General features: G+C 45.3%; 1 protein-coding gene across 5 annotated transcripts in view; it reads right to left on the bottom strand.

Moving 5' to 3' along the window:
• The window catches only part of rad18 (RAD18 E3 ubiquitin protein ligase), a 219,377-nt gene that overhangs the window by 50,048 nt on the left and 145,305 nt on the right, over positions 1 to 24,024 (bottom strand). The window lies entirely within an intron of this gene.

Raw genomic sequence — 24,024 nt, 5'->3', positions numbered from 1 at the left:
CGTTGTAGGTCATGACTCATCAGGAATCCTGATGAAGGGTCTCGACCCGAAACATCGACTGTTCATTTCCCTCCATAGATGCTGCCTGACCTGCTGAGTTCCTCCCGCATTTTGTGTGCATTGCTCCAGATTCCAGCATCTGCAGAATCTCTTGTGTCTCAGTTCAATCTGAAACTCTCCTTTTTTTTTGACAAGAAAAGGCTGCATTTAATGTCCATTCCCAGTTACCCTTAAATTTAATCGCATGGTAGGAGGTTTCAAGGCACACATTTCCCATACATAATAAAAATGGCCTGATCATCTTAAGGGCATTAGTAAACCAGGTGAGTTTTGCTAGAATCCAATAGTTTGATGGTCACTGTACCGATACAAGCTTTTTCATTCCAAATTATTTAATGACTCTGAATTTAAATTTCTCAATTGTCCCATGACTAAACCCCATCACTGTCATACATTTCTACATTTCGTTTTGTCAGAAATTTTCAATTCTTCTCTGGTCAGAGAAGAAGTGCAAAGGTGCATAGAAGAGGACAGCAAATATGGTACCTTTATTCAAGAAGGGAAGTAGGGATAAGCCAGGTAATCTCAGGCTGGTTAATCTAACATTTCTGACAGGGAAACTAATGGAAATTTTTCTGACAGACAATATTAATGAGTACTTGGAGAGGAAGGGATTAATCAGGGATCTTTTCAGACTAATTTGATTCAATTCTTCAAGTGGATTATGAAGTGTGTCAATGAGAGTAGTACGTTTGCTGTAAACTACATGGACTTCAGAAAGACCTTTGATAAGGTCCCACGGGGGAAAATTATCCAAATCGTAAGAAACCATGAGATCCAAAGTAATGTGGCAAGTTAGATCCAAAATTATAGAGTCATACAGCACAGAAACAGGCCCTTTGGCCCATCTAGTCCATGCCGACCTGATCTTCTGCCTAGTCCCATCTACCTGCACCCAGACCATATCCCTCCAAACCTCTCCCATCCATGTACCTATCTAAACTTCTCTTAAATGTTACAATTGAACCCGCATCTACCACTTCCACTGGCAGCTCGTTCCACACTCGCACCACCCTCTGAGTGAAGAAGTTTCCCCTCAGATTCCCCTTAAATATTTCACCTTTCACCCTAAATCTATGTCCTCTCGTTCTAGTCTCATCCAACTTTAGGGGAAAAAGCCTGCATGCATTCACCCTATCTATACCCTTCATAATTTTGTATATCTCTATAAGATCTCCCCTCATTCTCCTGCACTCCAGGGAATAAAATCCTAACCTATTCAACCTATCCCTATAACTCAGCTCCTCAAGTCCCGCCAACATCCTTATAAATTTTCTCAGCACTCTTTCAAGGTTATTGCTATCTTTTCTGTAGGTAGGTGACCAGAACTGCACACAATACTCTAAATTCGGCCTCACCAAAGTCTTGTACAAATCTAACATAACATTCCAACTCCTGTACTCAATGCCCTGATTTATGAAGGCCAAAGTGCCAAAAGCTCTATGACCCTATCTACCTGTGACACCACTTTCAAGGAACTATGGATCTGTATTCCCAGGTCCTTTTGTTCTACCACACACCTCAGAGTCCTACCATTCACTGTAAAAGTCTTACCCTGGTTTGTCTTCCCAAAGTGCAACAGCTCACCCCTTTCTGCATTAAATTCCATCTGCCATTTTTCGGCCCATTTTCCTAGCAGGTCAAGATCACATTGTAAGCTTTGATAGCCTTCCTCGCTGTCCACTACGCCCCCAATCTTGGCGTCATCTGCAAATTTGCTGATCCAGTTTACCACATTATCATCTAGATCATTAATATAGATGATAAATAACAACAGACCTAGCACTGATCCCTGCGGCACACCACTAGTCACAGGCCTCCAGTCAAAGAGACAACCATCTACTGCCACTCTCTGGCTTCTCCCGCTAAGTCAATGCTGAATCCAATTGGCTACTTCATCCTGAAAGCCAAGCGACTTAACCTTCTGGGCCAGCCTCCCATGTGGGACTTTGTCAAAAGCCTTGTTAAAGTTCATGTCAACCTTCTTGGTAACCTCCTCAAAAAAACTCTATAAGATTGGTTAGACATGATCTACCACGCACAAAGCCATGTTGACTATCCCTAATCAGGCCCCGTCTATCCAAATATTTATATATTCTGTACCCACGACTAACGTCAGGATCACTGGGCTACAGTTTCCCGGCTTATTCTTACAGCAGCTATCCTCCAGTCCTCAGGCACTTCATTTGTGGCTAAGGATGTTTTAAATATCTCTGCCAGGGCCCCTGCAATTTCTGTACTAGCATCCCACAAGGTCCAAGGGGACACCTTGTCAGGCCCTGGGGATTTATCCACCTTAATTTGCCTCAAGACAGCCAGCACCTCCTCTTCCATAATCTGGATACGGTCCATGACCTCACTACTCTTTTGCTTCAGTTCTAGAGTCTGTCTGTCTCCAGAGTAAATACGGATACAAAAAAATCATTTAAAATCTCCCCCATCTCTTTCGGCTCCATTCATAGATGACCATGCCGATCTTCAAGAGAACAAATTTTGTCCCTTGCTACCCTTCTGCTCTTAATATAGCTATAAAAACCCTTGGGATTCTTTTTCATCTTGACTGCCAGAGCAACATCATGTCCTCTTTTCGCCCTCCTGATTTCTCCCTCATGTGTTCTCTTGCATTTCTTATATTCCTCCCGTGCTTCATTTGATCCCAACTGCCTATAGCTGATATGTGCCACCTTCTTTTTCTTTACCAGCGCCTCAATATGCCTCGATAACCAAGGTTCCCTGAACCTGTTAGCCTTGCCTTTTATTCTAACAGGAACATACAGATTCTGTACTCTCAATATTTCACTTTTCTAAGCTTCCTACTTACCAAGCATCTGTTTGCCAGAACAGCCTATCTCAATCCACACCTGCCAGATCCCTTTTGATGCCATCAAGATGGGCCTTACTCCAATTTAGAATCTCAACCCGAGGACCAGTCTTATCCGTTTCCATAATTATCTTGAAACTAATGGAATTATGATCACTAGATCCAAAGTGTTCCCTTGCACACACTTCTGTCACCTGCCCTGTCTCGTTCCCTAAGAGGAGATCCAGTATTGTGCTCTCCCTAGTTGGGACCTCTATATATTGATTGAGGAAACTTTCTTGAACACATTTGACAAACTCAATCCCATCCAATCCCTTTACAATATGGGAGTCCCAGTCAATATGTGGAAAGTTAAAATCACCTACTATCACAATCTTATTTTTCCTGCAACTGTCTGCTCTCTACAAATTTGTTCCTCAAATCCCATTGACTAGGGCGGCATAGTAGTGTAATGGTTAGCATAACGCTATTACAGTGCCAGCGACCCGGGTTCAACTCTGGCCACTGTCTGTAAGGAGTTTGTACGTTCTCCCCGTGTCTGCGCAGGTTTCCTCCGGGTGCTCCGGTTTCCTCCCACATTGAAAAGACGTAGGGGTTAGGAGCTGTGGGCATGCTATGTTGGCACTGGAAGCATGGCGACACTTGCGGGCTGCCCCCAGAACATCTACGCAAAGGTGCATTTCACTGTGTGTTTCGATGTACATGTGACTAATAAAGAAATCGTATTGTATCGTATCGGGAGGTCTATAATGTAGTCCCATTAATGTGGTCATCCCTTTCTTACTCCTCAGTTCCACCCATATTGCCTCAGTAGACGAGCCCTCCAGTATATTTTCTCTGAGCACTGCCATGACATTTTCCCTGCTGAGTAATGCCACCGAGGGGCATTTAATACCTCCCTCTCTATCATGTCTAAAACATCTGAACCCTGGAACATTGAGCTGCCAGTCCTGCCCCTCCTGTAATCAAGTCTCACTAATGGCTACAACATCATAATTTCTCATGCTGATCCATGCCCTAAATTCATCTGCCTTACCTATAATACTCTTTGCATTGAAATAGACACATCTCCAAACATTAATCCCACCATACTCATCAACCTGTCAATTTTTGTCTCTGCTTGTAGGCTTAACATTTACTTTCCCCAAAGCCACTCCACTTGCTGCCCTGCCATTCTGGTTCCCACCTCCCTGCAACTCTCGTTTAAACCCACCTCCTCCCCCCCCACCCCCCCACTACCCCCCAAGCAGCACTAGCAAACCTTCTCGTAAGGATATTGGTCCTCCTCCAGTTCAGGTGCAAACTGTCTCATTTGTACAGGTCCCAACTGCCCTGGAAGAGAGCCAATGATTCAAAAATCTGAAGCCCTCCCTCCTGCACCATCTCCTTAGCCATGTGTTAAACTGCACTCTCTTCCTATTTCTTGCCTCATTAGGACATGGCATGGGTAGCAATTCTGAGATCACCACCCTGGAGGTCCTGTTTTTTTAACTTAGCACCTAATTCCCTGAACTCATTTTGCAGGACCTCATCACCCTTCCTGCCTGTGTCATTGGTACCAATGTGGACCACGACTTCTGGCTGCTCACCCTCCCTCATAAGAATGCTGTGGACTCAATCCAAGACGTCTCTGATCCTGGCACCTGGGAGACCTGTTCTTGTCCACAGCATCTCCAAGCTGTTCCCCTAACCAATGAATCCTCTATCACCACTATTGGTTTGGTGATCAGAGGGAGAAGGTGATGGTCAAGGGCTGTTATCGTGAAGCTAGCGACGTGAAGCACAGGGACTGGTGATTGGACCCTTGTTATTTGTTATATACATTAGAGATATTGATGTGAATGTTGCAGTTTTGATTACTATATTTGCAGATGACATGAAGATTGATGGTGTTAACAATGAGGAGGGTAGTCTTCAGCTACAGAATGATATCGATCAGTTGGTAAGATAGGCAGAGAAATGGCAAGGAATTTAATCCTGCTAAGACATTAAATGATGCTTTTTGGGCAGACTAATATGGCTAAAATATACACAACAAATGGAAAAACCTGGGAAGAAAGACACCTCAGCATACATGTGCCAGAATCCCTGAAGACAACGGCACAGTAGGACAAGGTGGTTTTACTGAGACATAGACTATAAGAGCTGGGAGGTTAGTGTGCAACCAAATAAAATCTTGGTTAGGCCACAACTGCAGTACTGTGTGCAGTTCTGGTCACTGCACTACAGGAGGGACATGAGAAGATGCAGAGGAGATTCAGCAAGATGTTGCCTCAGATGAAGTGTTTCAGCTATGAAGACAGACTGGACAGGCTGGTTTATTTTCTTTGGAACAGAGAAGGCTGGGAGGGACTTGACTGAGGTATATAAAATTATTGGGTGCACATATAGGGTAGATAGTGAAAAACTTTTCCTGTTAACTATATGTCCACAACCAGAGGGCAGAAGTTTAAGGTAAGGATTAGGAGATTTAGAAGGGATTTGAGAAAAAATCTTTTCACTCAAAGGATGGTTGAAATGTATAATGCATTGCCTAAGAGGATGGTGGAGGCACGTACGCTCACAACATTTTAGACGTTTGAGCATATGGAACTCCATGGCATACAAAGCTATGCGCTGAGTGCTGAAAAATGGGATTAATCTAGATACTTGACCGCTGATGTAGACATAGTGCCCTGAAGGGCCTATATCTGTGCTATATGACTCTGTGATTCCTAAGTAGGGGCTCTGATCCAACAGTCCTCATTCGAGCACCTTGTCCTCTGGATACTGGAAGTCTAATATTCAATAGATCTTGTAATTAGTGCACTGTCACATTTCATCCATAAGGAACAGCACTGTTTAGAAATGGATACAGAAAGCATTTTTTTCTTGTTTGCATTCCTGAGGAGATATTAAAATATCTTGGTGTAAACTGATTATACCCACTGACATGAGCCCAGCTGCAATTTCACAATTCCTTCCAATCAACAATAAGTACTGAAGATTATATATTTACTGATATTAATTCAGTTCTGTAACGGTGCCAGTTTCTCCTTTAAAGCACATCTTTAGTAAAAATTGTGAGAGGGGTTGCCCATGGAGAAGGATGAAAACCGATGCTGTACCAATAAAATGGGTAGGTTTGACAATCTGGTTTAAGCCTCCAGTTCTGGGGCTCAGTGCTGATTGCTCTGACATACAACTGTCCTGAAAAGCCAAAACAAAAAACCTCTACATTCACCATTCAATCACAGATTAGAAGCAATGTTCCTGAAGCAGTACATTTAGCTTCCACATGCAGATATCCACTGCAGATGCCTGGCAGTCAATGGCCCCCATAAGGATGTCTTGAGGACTGAGGGGATCAAACTAATCTGTTCTTAAAGCCAGCATGGGAGATCAGTAAAGTAAATACAACAATGTCCTGCACCCACTGAGGGAAAGAGCAAATAGGCAAATAAGTGATTGATCTGGCAACATGTCATCAAAGAGGTAAAAGCCAAGAGTACTGTCTGCAGGATATGGTCCCTGTGCCACAAAAGTATTATTTAGAGACATGGGATCAAGGGGAAAAAAAAAAATCACATCTTTCAAACTTTTCAATAACTGTCACACATTTCTAGGATCCAGAAATGTTCGTAGTACTCCAGCTGGGTCAACAATTGCTGTGCATAATTGCAGCAGAGGTTTTGCACACTTGTATTTTTGTCCACTGGATATAAAGGTCAGCAAACCTTTTTGATTATTTTCGGTATCTCCATGAGATCCCATGTACATGGGCTGGAAGCTTCTTTGAACCGTCACCTTTTCACCAGTTAGAAAGAACTGCACTCTATCTTTTTAAGATACAAAAATGATGATCCTGTAGCGGTTGCTACCGCGGAATAAAACAAGACTCTACTCGGAGGATTGCCAAACAGAACTGGTTTATTTTCCCGCCTTGCGCGGGCCCTTTAAGGGAGAATGTTCCCGCCCAAAACAACTGGCAATGACGTAAGTCCTACGTCATCAGGACTTTCCCGTGCGCGGGTTCTCCCCGTCGCTCGGAAAGACGAGGCCCGCCGCCATCTTGGGCCTCGTCGCTCCGACGCCGTGTGACCCGACTGCCGAGCCGGTTCGCCCGACTAGACGGTGAGTCGCCACACAACCCCCCCCAGAACCGGCGAGACAGTCCCCAAGGTCCGTGGGCTGTGCCAGCTGCCGCTTAGGGGGGCGGCCTCTGCGTCGCGGCGTGGCAACCTCGACAGGCTGTTGCAGATCCAAATGGGCCGGTTTGAGGCGGTCTGCCGTGAAAACCTGTTCCCTGCCTCCAATGTCCAAAATAAAAGTGGATCCGTTATTCCGTATGACTCGGAACGGTCCCTCATATGGTCGTTGCAATGGCGCCCGAGGTGTGCCCCTGCGAACGAAAACAAACTTACAGTCCCGTAGTTCCTTGGGCTGGCAGGATGGGACTTGACCGTGCCGTGAGGTGGGAATCGGGGCCAAGGCGCCAAGCTTCTCGCGCAGTCTTTGTAGGACTGCTGGGGGTTGTTCCCCTTGGTCCCGAAGGGCAGGTATGAAATCCCCGGGGACAACTAGTGGCGCCCCGTATACAAGCTCAGCTGACGAAGTGCGGAGGTCTTCTTTGGGGGCAGTGCGTATGCCAAGCAGGACCCAAGGGAGCTCGTCAACCCAGTTAGGACCCTTCAGGCGGGCCATCAAGGCCGATTTCAGATGGTGGTGAAAACGTTCCACCAACCCGTTTGATTGAGGATGGTAGGCCGTGGTGGTGTGCAGCTGCGTCCCTAGTAGGTTCGCTAATGCAGCCCAGAGACTGGAAGTGAATTGGGTGCCTCTGTCTGAAGTGATGTGGGCCGGAACGCCAAAACGTGAGACCCAAGTTGTGAGCAGCGCCCGGGCGCAGGAATCAGTTGTGATGTCAGCCAGGGGGGTTGCCTCAGGCCACCTCGTGAACCGGTCCACGATGGTAAGGAGGTACTGGGCTCCTCTTGAAACCGGCAGAGGGCCCACGAGGTCGACGTGTATGTGGTCGAACCTCCTACGGGTAGGCTCGAACTGCTGTGGTGGGACCTTGGTGTGTCGCTGGATTTTTGACGTCTGGCAGTGCGGACAAGTCCTGGCCCACTCACTGACCTGTTTGCGCAGGCCATGCCAGACAAACTTGCTGGCGACCAGTCGGACAGTAGATCTGATGGACGGGTGCGCCAACCCATGTACCGAGTCAAAAACGCGTCTCCGCCAGGCTGCAGGGACTATAGGGCGGGGCTGACCAGTCGCAACGTCGCAAAGTAGGGTCTGCTGACCTGGACCAACCAAGAAATCTCGGAGCTGCAGACCAGAGACTGCGGTTCTGTAGCTGGGCAGTTCGTCGTCGGCTTGCTGTGCGTCAGCTAGGGCCGTGTAGTCGACACCCAAGGATAGGTTGTGGATGGTTGGTCTGGAAAGTGCATCAGCAATGACATTATCCTTTCCGGAGACATGTTGGATGTCAGTTGTGAACTCGGAAATGTAGGATAAATGTCTCTGCTGACGAGCTGACCAGGGATCGGAGATTTTGGAGAAGGCAAAGGACAGAGGCTTATGATCGGTGAAAGCGGTGAAAGGCCTGCCTTCTAGAAAGTATCGGAAATGCCGGACCGCCAGATACAGCGCTAGAAGTTCCCGATCAAAAGCGCTGTACTTCAGTCCGGGCGGTCTAAGGTGCTTGCTGAAAAATGCCAAGGGTTGCCAGCGGCCTTCGAGTAGCTGTTCCAGTACCCCACCCACCGCGGTGTTGGACGCGTCTACCGTGAGGGCAGTCGGGACGTCAGTCCTGGGGTGTACAAGCATCGTGGCGTCTGCCAGGGCGTCTTTGGCCTTAACGAAAGCAGCCGCAGCCTCGTCAGTCCAGGTGATGTCCTTGCCCTTACCAGCCAGCAGCGAGAACAGAGGGCGCATGATACGGGCTGCTGCAGGGATGAAACGATGGTAAAAGTTGACCATCCCAAGGAATTCCTGTAGGCCTTTGACTGTGTCGGGGCGGGCAAAATGGCGGATAGCATCCACCTTGGCGGGTAGGGGTGTTGCCCCGTCGCTGGTGATTTTGTGGCCGAGGAAATCAATAGAGTCAAGTCCGAATTGGCACTTGGACGGGTTAATCGTGAGGCCGAAATCGCGGAGGCGGGAATACAGCTGGCGGAGGTGGGAAAGGTGTTCCTGGCGGTTACGGCTGGCGATCAGTATGTCGTCCAAGTAAATGAACACGAAGTCCAGGTCTCGGCCTACCACGTCCATCAGCCGCTGGAAGGTCTGCGAGGCGTTCTTAAGGCCGAACGGCATCCGAAGGAATTCGAACAGGCCGAATGGGGTGATAATCGCAGTTTTGGGGACGTCATCCGGAAGGACCGGGATTTGGTGGTATCCCCTAACGAGGTCCACTTTGGAAAAGGTGCAGGCCCCGTGTAAGTTCGCTGCGAAGTCCTGGATGTGAGGGATGGGATAGCGGTCCGGGGTGGTGGCGTCATTCAGCCTGCGGTAGTCGCTGCAGGGCCTCCACCCTCCGGTGGCTTTGGGGACCATGTGCAGGGGGGAGGCCCAGGGGCTGTCTGACCTGCGAACAATCCCCAGCTCCTCCATGTGACGGAACTCTTCCTTTGCCAAGCGGAGCTTGTCTGGAGGTAATCGTCGTGCTCGGGCATGAAGGGGTGGCCCTGTGGTAATGATGTGGTGTCGTACCCCGTGTGTGGGCCTAGAATTTGTAAACGAAGGTGCCAAAATCGATGGGAATTCGGCTAGGAGCTTGGCAAAATCGTCGCCAGAAAGGGAAATGGAGTCCAGGCGCGGGGCTGGTGGGCTGATTTCTCCCAGGGGATAGGTCCGGAGAGTGCTAGAGTGGACTAACTGCTTCCTTCGCAGGTCGACTAACAGGTTGTGGGCCCGAAGGAAATCGGCTCCTAGGAGTGGTCGGGCGACGGTGGCAAGGGTAAAGGTCCAGGTAAAACGGCTGCCGCCAAAGTGTAATTGAAGCGTATGGGTGCCGAAAGACCGTATTGTTGTACCGTTGGCGGCATTGAGTAGAGGACCTGGTGGCCTGTCACGAGTGTCGCGGCCTGTCGGGGGCAAAATACTGACCTCCGCTCCAGTATCAATGAGGAAACGCCGTCCAGATTTCTTGTCCTGAACGAAGAGGAGGCTCTGTCGGCGGCCAGCCGCCATAGCCATCAGCGGCGGCTGGCCCTGGCGTTTCCCTGAAACTTGCAGGGTGGGCGGCATCGACGGGCCTCCGCACCCCACCTCTGATGGTAGAAGCACAGCTGGTCACCCGTGTCGTCGTCTGTGTTCCTGGGGCGTGGCTGCTTGGTTGCTGGGGCCGGGCGAGGCGGGCGTTGGGCTCGCGGCCTGGCGATTTGACTGACAGACGAACCGTTCTCGCGCTTGGCCCTCCACAGGACATCTGCCCGGGCGGCCACCTCACGGGGGTTGCTGAAGTTGGCATCAGCCAACAACAAGTGGATGTCATCGGGGAGCTGTTCGAGGAAGGCCTGTTCGAACATCAGGCATGGCTTGTGTCCCTCGGCCAATGCCAGCATCTCATTCATTAGGGCGGATGGGGATCTGTCCCCCAGGCCATCCAGATGAAGCAGGCGGGCGGCGCGCTCACGACGGGAGAGACCGAAGGTCCAGATCAAAAGGTCTTTGAAAGCCGGGTACTTATCTTCCTCCGGAGGTGACTGGATGAAGTCTCCAACCTGGGCGGCTGTCTCCTGGTCCAGAGAGCTAACCACATGGTAGTACTTCGTGGAGTCAGAGGTGATCTGCCGAAAGTGGAATTGCGCTTCGGCCTGGTCAAACCAGACGCTGGGCCGAAGTGTCCAAAAGGTGGGCAGCTTGAGGGCCACTGCGTTGGCTGCTGCGCTGTCGTCCATTTCGCGGGTCCAAAAGCCATTTGGACCGTCAGGGTCACCAATGTAGCGGTTGCTACCGTGGAATAAAACAAGACTCTACTCGGAGGATTGCCAAACAGAACTGGTTTATTTTCCCGCCTTGCGCGGGCCCTTTAAGGGAGAATGTTCCCGCCCAAAACAACCGGCAATGACGTAAGTCCTACATCATCAGGACTTTCCCACGCGCGGGTTCTCCCCGTCGCTCGGAAAGACGAGGCCCGCCGCCATCTTGGGCCTCGTCGCTCCGACGCCGCGCGATCCGACTGCCGAGCAGGTTCGCCCGACTAGACGGTGAGTCGCCACAATCTCACAATTGCCAAGACTGAAACCCATCTGCCACAACTTTGACCCATTCTGTTAAACTCCTGTCATTTTATGCTATCATCCATATTCTAACAAAGCCAACTATTTCTAATTGGATAATTTAAGATACGTGGCTCTCTGGCTTACTACAGTAAATCCCTATGGGATACCACTAGACACAACATGTCAATTGCAGTCCCATTCCATTATCACTGTTCTGTTACTTACCTGATAGCTGGACTTCTCACCAGGCTAAAAATTTGCACTCATTTCCATGAACTTCAACAGTCTCCAATGAGAAGCTTTATCATATACCTTTTAGAAGTCCACATATTTATATTAGCCATTGACACTCCTCTTTCCAATCTAATTAGCTTTCCTTGTTTTTCCAAATACAAATAAATCCTGTTCTTCAGAATCCCTTCCAGTAACTTTCCTATCATTGATATAAGGCTCACCAGTCTATAGTTCACTGGCTTGTCCTTACAGCCCTTCTTAAATTAATCTTCCAGTCTTCCGGTACCTCATCTGTGACTAAAAAGAGATACAAAAGTCTCTGCCAGAGCCCCAACAATCTCTTTCCTTGCTTCCCACAACATCCTAGGATACACTTGGTCAGATTCTGGGGATTTATCCATCTTTATGCGCTTCAAGACTGCCAACACCTCCTCCTCCTTAATGTTGATATACTTCAGGGTATCATTGTTCTCTTCCTTGAACTCACTAGCTTTCATGTCCTTCTCCACAGTAAATACAGATGAGAAGCATTCACTTAGGACCTTGCCCATTTTCCATTGCTCCATACATAGATTACCACACTGATCATTAAGGGGATCTACTCTCTCCCTACTCTAGTACTCTACCCTAGTTCTTATCCCCAGCTCTTTTGCTGCAGGCCTACTATTTTATTATTTCAGATACTGATCCAATTCTTTCTCAGTGGCCACAATTGAATTTGCCTCTGTTAGAAGACAGACAATGCACGTCAACATGTTAACCACTAAGTGTATAAAACAATTTGCTCATGTTGCCTTTGATTCTTTTGCCAGTCACCTGAAATCTATGGGCTTAGGTTCTCAACCATTTCACCAGTTTCTGTGACTCCTCTAGGACAACCTCTATCTTCTCAACTTCTCTAAACAATTGCTGCTTCTCCACCCTTTCTCAGTAACATTAGTCCTTCATCCCAGGAACCATTCTAGGAAATATTTTTTGCATAATCTCCAAATCCTTCACATACATCTTAACATCCAATGTCCAGAAATGGATGGAATAGTCATGTGCTTCATAAAGATTCATACATCTTCCCTGCTTTTGTACTGAATTTATGAAATTTACAAATGCTCCCTCAATCTGTTTCAACACACACAAAGTGCTGGAGGAACTCAGCAGGTCAGGCAGCATCTATGGAGGGAAATGAACAGTCGATGTTTGGGGTCGAGACCCATCATCAGGACTGAAAAGGAAGAGGTCAGAAGCCAGAATCAGGTGGTCAGGAGAGGGGGAGGAGCACAGGCTGGCAAGGGATAGGTGAGTCCAAGTGAGAGGGGGAAGGTAGGGGGAATGAAAGGGAGTGATGCAAGAAGCTGAGAGGTGATAAGTAGAACAGGCAAAGGGCTGAAAAAGGAGGAATTTGGTAGGAGAAGACAGGAGACCATGGAATAGGGAAGGAGGTGGAAAATAGATGGGCAGGTCATGAGGGAGGAGAAGGGGTGAGGGGGGCAACAGGAATGAGGGAAAACAAAGGGGGGGGGGAAGGGTTCAATATGCTTGCCACTGTTAACGATTTACTCATGTACATATCAGGTCTCTGTTTCTGCATCCCCTTAAGAAATGTACCCTTAATTCTTCCAACCAAAATAGAAAAGTCTCCCTGTGTGCTCCCCACCCCCATCAGCCACAAAATTTCCCCCAGAGTGCAGGTGAGTCGTACAATCTGGTGGGGGAGTTGATCAGAACAAGGGAGGAGAATAAAACATGATATAGGGTTAGTGACATGAGTAGCCATGTGAACTCGGTAGACCAAATGGCCTGATTCCATTCTGTATCTCTCTATGGCTCTCCATTGATCAAGAGAGCTTTCCTGAACACACTTCAAAAATTATTTCCCTCTCTGCCATCTATACCATTACTATAATTGAAGTCCCCATTATCACTTCTTACACCTCTCCATAATTTCCAGACAAGTTCGCTCCTTCCTGTCAACTGCTGAGGATAGAATACATATATAAAAAAAATGTTTAACTATACAGATTCTGTCCTTCTGACATTCTCTTTCTCCTGTACAATATTCTCCTTAATCAATATAGCCATCCCTCACTTTTCTTTCCTTCGCTATTCTTCCAGAACACTGTATCCAGAAATAGAAGCCAAACTTTTCCCAGTTTGAGCTAGGTCTGTTATTAGCACACCATCATAATCCACTGTGGCTATTTACACCTTCATCAAAATAACATTATTTAAAATTCTTCATGGAGTTATTCACATGCACCATCAAATTCTCCTGGATTTGATTGCTTTTCATCTTAATCTGCTCTCATATGTAATACTCTTTCTAACTCCAGTACTGTCTTTCCCAATCAATCCTTCCAAGTCCTGATTCACACCCTCCTTCCAACTTAAACCATCCCCAAAAGTGCTAGCCAAGCCTCCCCCCACACCTTATCAATTACATAATCAAGTTACTACTGTCCCTAAAATCCCAAATACATTTGGCTTGTAGATGGGATGAATCAAGTTAATGGATAGCTGGCTACTCTGTAAGGAAATGCTTGCTGTCAGCCACTAAGGTTTCAGCATATCACAGACTCCCACTCATTCTCTGCCAACACATAAGACCGAGATGAGCCGGAGGTCAGATGCCAGCTCCACTACTGAATTCATCATTGTGTTCAGTAACAAAGCACCATCATGCTGAGAAAAGGGGTTAGATGCATTCCATATCCAGACTTTCACGTAACGCCAGGGAGAGCTGGCGTATGAGTGGCAACCCCATTCACTTGAACAGAGTTGCCAATCCTTGGGCAAAAAATCAGCATAGATAGTTTTGAGTCATTTAACTTTATTTGAATATTTTTAACCATTTGTTAATATTTAAATAGGCCTTAAATCAAATTTTATTTAGTCAGTGTTTTATTATTATTTAAAACTATTTGAACAGTTTTAAATGTATCTTTCAGATCAAATTGCTGTTTGGAGCCCATTCCACCTTGGAAAACACCTCTCAGATGCAGAACTGGTTTGCTTGGACTTTGTACAAAAAAAAGCAAAACCAGGCAGCCTGGCACCAGTACACACAAGGGGCTGACTCCAGGATAATCCAGTCCAATAAGTCCGGTACTCTGCATTGCAACTTACCTACTTATCTCTTATTTGCTCATAAGCCACTATGACATTGAAAATCATCCAACTGTAGCTAGAGATTTGTGCACACTTTCTTCTCTGTGAGCTTCTGTTTCAGGCAGCAATCTCAAATAATCTGTGTGTTGTTATGTGCCCATATATCTATATCGCAATAAATTGTGTTATTATGTGCCTAGTACCATCTTGACTCAAGTTGAAAATTACTGATTTCATGTGACAGAAAAAATCAAATCACCACAGAATGATGCCTCTCCTGTTTGATGACAGTACTCCAGTTTTCTGGGCTTTAAGTAGAGAAATTAAATTTCCATCTTCAATCTATCCATAATGCTTTGCAAACTACATTTCCCTCTTCCCATGCTGCTCCTCCAGTAAATCTGTAATTTGACAGAATAATTTCAAGCTAACTACCCTAAAGAAGAAATAAATCTAATTAACTAACACATCTGATTATCACTGATCTTAACAACTTGCATTTACGCATCTTCTTAAATGAACTCTAACATCCCAAGGCCATTTAAAGGAGTGTAACCAGAGAGTATCTATGGCCAAAGTGTTAAGTCTTAAGGAGTTCGTAATAGGAGGCAGAGTGTTTATGGAGGGAATTTTAGAGAGGGCTCAGACAGCTTGGAAACATAGCCAGCGAGGTGGGACAAATTAGTTGTGAGTAATAAGAATAATGAATCAACATCAGATACCTGTACTGACTGGGATCACTTTCTACACTGACAGGACAAATGTTGGCATGAGACTGCAACTCCATGCTAGTTTTAAGTTTCAGGAAAGTGGGTTTAAATTGCACTGAGTCCATTCATATAGGACCATTAGAGCCAAGTGCTTAGAAAATAGATCAATCAGTGGCTTTTGTTTTTTACACGCACAAAGCAAACAAAAATCAATTTAAACCAGAGCACACTGCAGTAGCAATCGTGTTTGGGTAAAACTGTACTTATTGCAAAATTGGACTGGACACTTCCATACACTCTGCATGTTAGTGTGCCTGCCACTTTCCTGGCATCAGGCACATACTTAATAATATCACAACTGGACAATGGCCATTTCTACCCTCATCAATAGAAGATCTCAAAGATGCAACTTACTTGCCACTCTGCTGCTTTCATCATTATTTAAAGTGACACTGCTGACACCAGGAGATAAGACTGAGCAGATTCCCAACACCAGTGACATTTATCTCTGCACAATGAAGGATGCGATTTGCTCTAATCAAGAATGCATTTCAATAGTATTAAGAATCATTTATAACAATAAAACAAATAATATAACAACTGAAAGTCATTACATGTGGATCTGAACTTCCTTGTGCCCTTCCTGCTTTACTAACTTGCATGTAAGTATTGCTGCCCTTTTGCTATCCCTGTGTGGCCGCAGAGTGACTGCTGGAAGGTTGCACCTTCTTCTTTGAGTCAGCTCAGATGTCCTTGTTGACCCATTAGAAGCTCTTGCTGTAAATGAGCTGGCTTCAGACTTCTGCTCGAGTCCAATGGAAGGAGCTGTCTGGAAGGTCTGACTGAGGGGCACAAGTGAGTGGGCTGCCTGACAGGCCTGGGCAGTAGCTGACTTAGTGACCCCTTGCAAGGGGACATCAAGGTCCTGCACTAGCACACCAGATGATCTCTCAGAAGATTAGTTAGAAAATGGTCCAATCATCTGCTAGTATTCAGACTACTCCACCATTATTTCAATCTCTAGACACCATGAGCCAATTAACAGATACCAAGTCACAATTATCTAGACCGTGTCTTCCTCCCTCTTCTCCTGGGAGCCAGCTAGTGTAATCCATGTGGATTGCTGTTTGCAACAAAGGGGTATGACTGGCGTTGGGAGGGGGAGTATTGGGGAAGGTAAAGGGGTGTGTACATTGCTGGTCCTGCAGAAGAGATCCCTCAAGCCATGTCTCTGATCCTGCAGGAGAGAGATCTGCTGTTGTGTGACAGCTGTGTGCTCATGGAGAAAGCTAGTTGCTCACATGCAGCATTCTTTTACTCCTGTAGAACCACGAGTACTTTTGAGTAGCTTCCTGGTATCTCCTGAGAGCAGTATCCTGCTCACAATTAGGATCATGCTGCCCAGTGAGAACAATATGATGCTCCACAGTGGCATGCCATTCAAGCTGCTCCTGTGTGCCAGAGACTTTGAGTTGGATTAGCACAAGATGCAGAAAGACTTTGTGTCACCTTCGTCTGTGGCTTCACAGTTGTTACCACTTGAAACTGTGTGCACTGTGTGAGGGGACTGTTGGCGAAAACCAGAAAAGAATAACACACAATATTTAGAGTGGAGGTCGTGGTCTCCTGGCATCACATAACCTCCTGTGGGAGCCTGGAGATGGATTTCTCCATGCTCATCATTATCAGCTTGGTCAGGTAGACCTTACAGCTCGTTAAGCACTTTGTTATACATCCTCACCAGCCTCGCCATGAAAGCATTCCTGTGCTTTGTGCCAGACTGCAGTCTACTAGAGGCGAGTGTACCATTCTGTGACTGGCATTCTTCTAAACTGCTTGTCCCAGTCTCCACAGTGGCATTGTGGGATATCCGGCTCAATGCTGCCTTATTCCCTTCATCATCACTACCAACATAATCATTCCCCTTCCTCCTCCAGTCTCCTTTCTTGCTCCTCCTGCACCAAGAACTCCTGGGGATGGGAAAGTGGATGGCCCCTCCCAATACCTTGAAAAGACAAAAGATCGCTGTACTTGTAAGCTGCAGCCAAAACATGTTAATGATTATGAAGCAGCACAGGTGGTTATGAGTATTTATTGCTAAACAAATCAAAATGACACATCAAAGCCCAGTGGGAGGTGAGTACTGGAAACATTTAAACCATTGTTAAATAGTTTCACTGCTTTATAGTGATTACTATATCCCTGGTAGACTACAGATCGTACTGGCCCCTCAACCCATTAGATGCAGGATCGTCTTCTCTGCTGAGAACAGATGCTGCACTCACAAGTGGGGTGGCCTCTCTCTTATCCCTCCTGGAGATGATCAGGGATATTGAGTACCCTTTTCATTATTGTCCCTTTGGAAACTTAACTGCTTGTGTACACGATGGAGGGTGTAGAGATTAGTGGTGGGTCAGGGTGGGAGTGATGTAGAAGGAGTGTGTGTGTATGTGTGCACGCGCGCATGCATGCATGTGCACTTGGAAGAAATTTATGTCAGTCTAGTGCTCACCTGGACATTAATATCATGAAACCTCTAAAAGCATTGCTCCATATCTTGATGCTAGGCCATCAACTCCTGACATGCTCTTCTAATGCTGGCATTCAAGACTACATTTCTGACATGTATTTGTCGCCCCTGAATGACTCAGAGACTTTGCTTCTTCTTCCCTACAGCATCTCTCTCTCCCTCCTTCATGACATCCATCGCATATGTTGTTGTTTCTGGCTGCCGTGAGGAGTGTGCCTTGAAAGGCTGTCACTGGTGCACAGCAAATTTCCGGCAGCTGCATGGCATTGAGTGTGTTCCCATCAGGAACCATGCAAGTTCTATTTCAGCCAATGTTTTGGCATGTAAATCACCCAAATGCTGTTTCAAAATTTTTTTTGGACTAGTTCTCAATTTTTTTTATATAGGGATCCTAAATGTGGGTTAGTGCTAAATGTGTTAATGGGTTCCTGGATCAAAAAAGGGTGAAATCCAATTTCTAGGCTGACAAATCCTGGGAGATTTTCATCCATTCTTTCAGGTCAAAAAGGTAAAAGAATGGTGTGCTACCTCACTGATTTCACCCATGAGTTTTTTTTGTACTGTACATGGAACAACCAGATAGCTTCAAATTATACATTTAAAGCACAAAAATTGCATATAGTGGTTGAAACTACACCAAAAGCAATTTTAAAATCCTATCCGCAGACTGTGCAACTGCACTTTTCAAATCCACAACCTCTATCACCAAGGAGGGCTGGAGCAAGTTCTTCATTTTCCAGTTCCTGTCCATGTAACATATTCTGATCTGGGCATATGTAGCCACTCATTCATCATCAGTGCCAAAATCCTCAGACTCCATAGCTGACAGCTTTGTGGAAATAACTATCCACAAAGCCCAAAGCGATTAAGGGGGGTAGCTCAAGGGTATTTGGGGATGGGCAATAAATGCTGTTCTTGCTGGCGGCACCCCTCCCAAGAACAAATTAAAAACATTTTGTATATTTATGAAAAACATTTAAAGATGAATACAGTACTGTAAAGAACAGTAACAAATAACCTTGCTAGATTCACGAGGGAAAAGTATAACAAGAAGAGGGCAAAGTAAATATATTCAAACGTTCTGAATTCTTTGGATTCATTGCCACTCCTGAAGGCATTGGCTCCCACTTGAGTGCGGCTCACAGCTGTCTGCGTATCACAGTTCCTCAGATAAGTTGCTATTCACAAGAGACTAGGTAATGATTTCACTTGGTTTTGGTAATAAGGCTCTCAAACTAACCTAACACAGACTGGTTCTGACAACTTCATTCCTGGTACAGAGAACAAACAGGGCATGGTCATTGATTCAAAAGTAATATACCCAGTCTTTACTCTTGACAGATACTCACTAACTAGCCAGGTATTTCCAGCATTTTCTGCTTTTATCTCTATGATAGCTTTTCACAATAAATACACTTTTTTATTAGAACATAGAACACGACAGCACAGTACAGGCCCTTTGGCCCACAATGTTGTGCCAACATTTTATCCTGCTCTAAGATCTATCTAACCCTTCCCTCCTACATAGCCCCCTATTTTTCTATCATTCATGCATCTATCTAAGAGCCTCTTAAATGTCCCTAATGTATCTGCCCCCACAACCTCTACCGGCAGTGCGTTCCACGCACCCACCACTCTCTGTGTAAAAAAACTTACCCCTGACATCCCCCTTATCCCTTCCTCCAATCACCTTAAAATTATGTCCCCTCATGTTAGCCATTGTCACACTGGGAAAAAGTCTCTGATTGTCCACTCGATCTATGCCTCTTATCATCTTGTACACCTCTATCAAGTCATCTCTCATCCTCCTTCCCTCCAAAGAGAAAAGCCCTAGCTCGCTCAACCTATCCTCATAAAACATGTTCTCCAATCCAGGCAACATCCTGGTAAATCTCCTCTGCACCCTCTCTAAAGCTTCCACATCCTTTCTATAATGAGGTGACCAGAACTGAACACAATATTCCAAGTGTGGTCTGACCAGAGTTCTATAGAGCTGCAACATCACCTTGCGGCTCTTGAACTCAATACCCCGACTAATAAAGGCCAACACTCCATACGCCTTCTTAACAACTTCTTTTATTATCTAAAAGATATATAAATCAGTATTTGGCATCATTGCAAATCAAGACCAGAATGAGCAATGGATGTTTTTGTCATTACAGACCATGAAGGAGAAGGCCAAACCATTCTTTGAACCTGGCATTCAATAAGATAATTACTAACCCTGTAATCCAAGTTCACAAGGTCAAAAAATCTATCAATCTCAGCCTTCAATATGCCCAGCCCTGGGAAGCCAACTGATAACATAGCCCTGGTAGACAAACAACAACCTGCATTGAGCCTTTAATGTTAAAAACCTCCAAACGACTTCATGGAGGTACAATCAGACAAAAATTGTACTGATACAAAGGAAAATTTTAAGGTGCTGTTTTAAAGAAACCCTGAAAGTAGTTTAGTAGTGACAAGTTTACAGATGATGCTGTTGTCAAATTCAAACAATCAGTTGGAACCAAATATATTGAAAGATGGCAATGCAATCAATTTGACAATATTTCGAGTAAACTGCTGACAATCCATCTTCTCTTTCTCTAGCCCTTATTAGGTGAAATAGTTAATGGTCCTCAGATGCTGCCCCCTCCCTTTCAAACCTGCCATTGTCACTCCTCTCAAAAAAACAAAATCAATGATCCTTTAACCTTGCAATGCATTATCCCATTCCAGCCTCCCCTTCTTCTCCAAAGTTCCTGAACGTGTTGTCATCTCCCAAATCCATGTCGACATTCCACATTAAAATCCCACACTCAGATTTTTGGCCCTGTCACAAAACTGAAACAAAGTCACAAGTATAGTTCTGTGTGACTTCCTGACCTGTCTGTAGTCGTTGATACAGTGACCCTCCACCAACACATCTCTGGTCCTCCAGCTGGGTGGAATGTCACTTGCCTGACTCCATACCTATGTGAACCAGAGAAAGGCTTCTCTTCCAGTTCCAGTATTGACCCTCTCAAGTACTCAAACGATTCAACTTTGGCTCCCTTCTATTTTTCTCATTTGGACCAATCTTTTTGTTTCTATACGTGCACCTTTTTGCCTTGCACCACCATACCTTTTGCCATTTCAGTACTTGTGCCTTCCATATAATACCAAATATTCACTTTTGTCCTCTTCTTTTCCACCCTTACTGACTTATGTTACATTGCCAAAATCATACAGCTCTGATGAAAGGTCATCAACTTTAAATATACTGTAAACTCTGTTACTTTATTTCACAAACACTGGCCTGATGAATATACCAGCATTTTGTGTTTTTATTTCAGAACCTAAGTGGTTTGCTAATCAGTTAGCAGGAGGTGCATCACAAACAGTAGCAGTCTCTAGAAAAAAAACGTTAAATAGGCTGACACACAAATCTAAATTAATTCCATCCAAGTGCTACTGCAATCAATCTTAATGCCTGGACAGGTTAATGTTTAAGACTGAATACAATTTGAATCCAGTTATATTCCTTAAAATAGACAGAGTTGCAAAGGATTATTTAGCAGCCTCAGGTCATAGTGACTAATACTTCAAATAATTACAGCATTTTGCAAAAGAGTTGTTTCTGCTTGAACATCTACACCATGGAGACAGGATTTTCTATTTGTGAACAAAAAATGACATTTCATATTTTCATAAGTCAGTTTAAACACGATTAGACCTTTGACATGCAGTCTGATTTATCGAAAATTGCTTTTACATGCCGAGCCTGAAGGAGAACCATTAAGTATGCTGCTCTCCCACATTTAAGTCCTGATCAAGAACAAACAGAGACTCAGCATGGATACATTGAACAAAGAGAATATGGGAAAGGGATTAATTATAATGAGCTTCATGGTCAATCAGCTTGCCTAAGTTCACTTGTGGGAAAACTATTACCTCAAAAAGTACTAGAAGACTCTCTTTCTCATGCTGCTTTAAAAATCACTTAAGATTTAGTACCTTTTAGGAAGACAGAAAACTGACATGGGGGGAGTAATGCTCTTTGCCATGAGAAACCAGGTTGATGTTGGTGCCTTTGCTCATCCATGTCCAGAATGAAGAAACTCTCTCAATTAATCTGAATTCTAAATTTTTCCAGTTTTGATGAAGAATCATTGTACCAAAACAAACTTCATTTCTCTCCTCATATATTGCCAGATCTGCAATTCTGTTTCTATTTCTGAGTTTCAGCACCTGAAGTCTTTTTCTCCACCTATGTATATGTCTGAGATGCAAAGCAACCCTGTTCATTGCTCTAGCTGGATGTGGACTGCAAATCTAATGCAAAGTTACCAGATTCAAGTAGCACAGATTATGGCTCCTCGTGATCCTCCTTATGTGGAAGGCTTCAAAAAACTGGGGATAAGGCAATGGCAGGCTGCTCTTACGCCCATATTGTGACCCATCATGGAGAAGCACTGCAAAACTTCTGAGAAGTGAATGCAAGACAAGCAGCAATATTTCCACTGATTCAGCTCATGAGGCGTATGGTGAGTATTCCTATTGTCAGTCGGAGCAGCAACTGGATGTCTGATTATCCTTAATACTTCCCCAACATTCTCACTGGCAACTGCTCTTGGGTGAAAACAGGATCAGGTGCTATTGCGATAGATCCTCCAGTTCAGTAGTGGGGGGATATAATTGGAGGGGAAGGCAGACCCAAACCACATGGGTGAGCTATTGGAAGGTGAGTGGAACAGCTAGACTGTACCCTAACCAACAGTCTATGCAATCAGGACAACAAAAAAACTTGCATTTTACATTCTGCAGCTTTCCACTGCTCAGAGCATCCCAAAGAGCTTTGTAGTCAATGAAGAGCTTTCGTAATACTATTGAATCACTGTGGTCATGGAAGGAACAAGCTTGCATAAGAACAAGGTAACAATACCCAGATAATCTCATTTTTTGTGGATTTGAAGTATAAATATTGTCCAGGGCATTAGCAATAGCTCACCTGCTTTTCTTCAGACTAGTGCTGTGGGATATTTTACACCATCTGAGAAATCAGACGGTATGCGTATTTAAAACCTCTTCTCAAAGACAGCAATTCTGGCAGTGCAACACCCACTCAGTACTGCACTGAACTGTCAGCTTGGATATTTGTTTCTAAATCTCTGGTGCTGGACTTGAAACCACAGCTTTCTAACTGAGTTAGAGGGTATTTGCAGACATTTTTAACCTCTTCCTGCTTCAATCTGAGGTTCTCACCTGCTTTAAGAAGACCACTATCATCCTCGTACCTAAGAAAAACAAAGTAACGTGCCCTAACAACTACTGCCCAGTAGCTCTGACATCCACTGCCATGAAGTTCTTTGAGAGGCTGATCATGGCACGCATTAACTCCAGCCTCCCAGACAATCTCGACCCACTGCAATTCACCTATCGCTGAAACAGGTCTACAGTGGATGTCAGCTCCCTGGCCCTACACTCAGCTCTGGAGCATCTGGACAGTAAAGACACCTACGTTAGACTATTGTTTATTGACTACAGCTCCGCCTTCAAAACCATAATTCCGAGCAAACTCATCTCCAAACTCCAAGATATGGGACTCAACAGCTCCCCTTGCAACTGGATCCTTGACTTCCTGACCAACAGACTGCAATCAGTGAGGATAGGCAGCAACACCTCTGCCACAATTATGCTCATCATTGGTGCCCCACAAGGCTGCATCCTCCACCCCCTACTCAGCTCCCTATACACTTACAACTGTGTGGCCAGAAACTGCTCTAATTCCATCTACATTTGCAGATGATACCACCGTAGTAGACCGTATCTCAAACAACGATGAGTCAGGGTACAGGAAGAAGATAAAGAGCTTAGTGACATGGTGTCATGACAACAACCTTTCCCTCAATGTCAGCAGAACAAAAGAGCTGGTCATTGACTTCTGGAAGGGGGCAGTGCACATGCTCCTGTTTACATCAACAGTACTGAGATCGAGAGGGTTGACTGCTTCAAGTTCCTATGAGTGAACATCACCAATAGCCTGTTCTGGTCCAAACACATAGACACCACGGCCAAGAAAGCTCACCAGCACCTCTACTTCCTCAGGTGGCTAAGGAAATTTGGCATGTCCCCTTTGATGCTCACTAATTTTTATTGATGCACCACAGAAAGCATCCTACCCAGATGGCTTGGTATGGCAACTGCTCTGTCTGTGACCGCAAGAAACTGAAAAGAGTTGTGGACACAGCTCAGCACATCATGGAAATGAGCCTCCCCTCCACGGGCTCTGTCTACACTTCTTGCTGCCTCAGTAAAGCAGCCAACATAATCAAAAACCCAACCCACCCCAGACATTCTCCCTTCTACCCCCTCCCCTCAGGCAGAAGATAC

The sequence above is a fragment of the Pristis pectinata genome, chromosome 6 (assembly GCF_009764475.1).
Source record: "Pristis pectinata isolate sPriPec2 chromosome 6, sPriPec2.1.pri, whole genome shotgun sequence".
Lineage (NCBI taxonomy): Eukaryota > Metazoa > Chordata > Chondrichthyes > Rhinopristiformes > Pristidae > Pristis > Pristis pectinata.
This window is presented reverse-complemented; position numbering and strand designations above follow the sequence as displayed.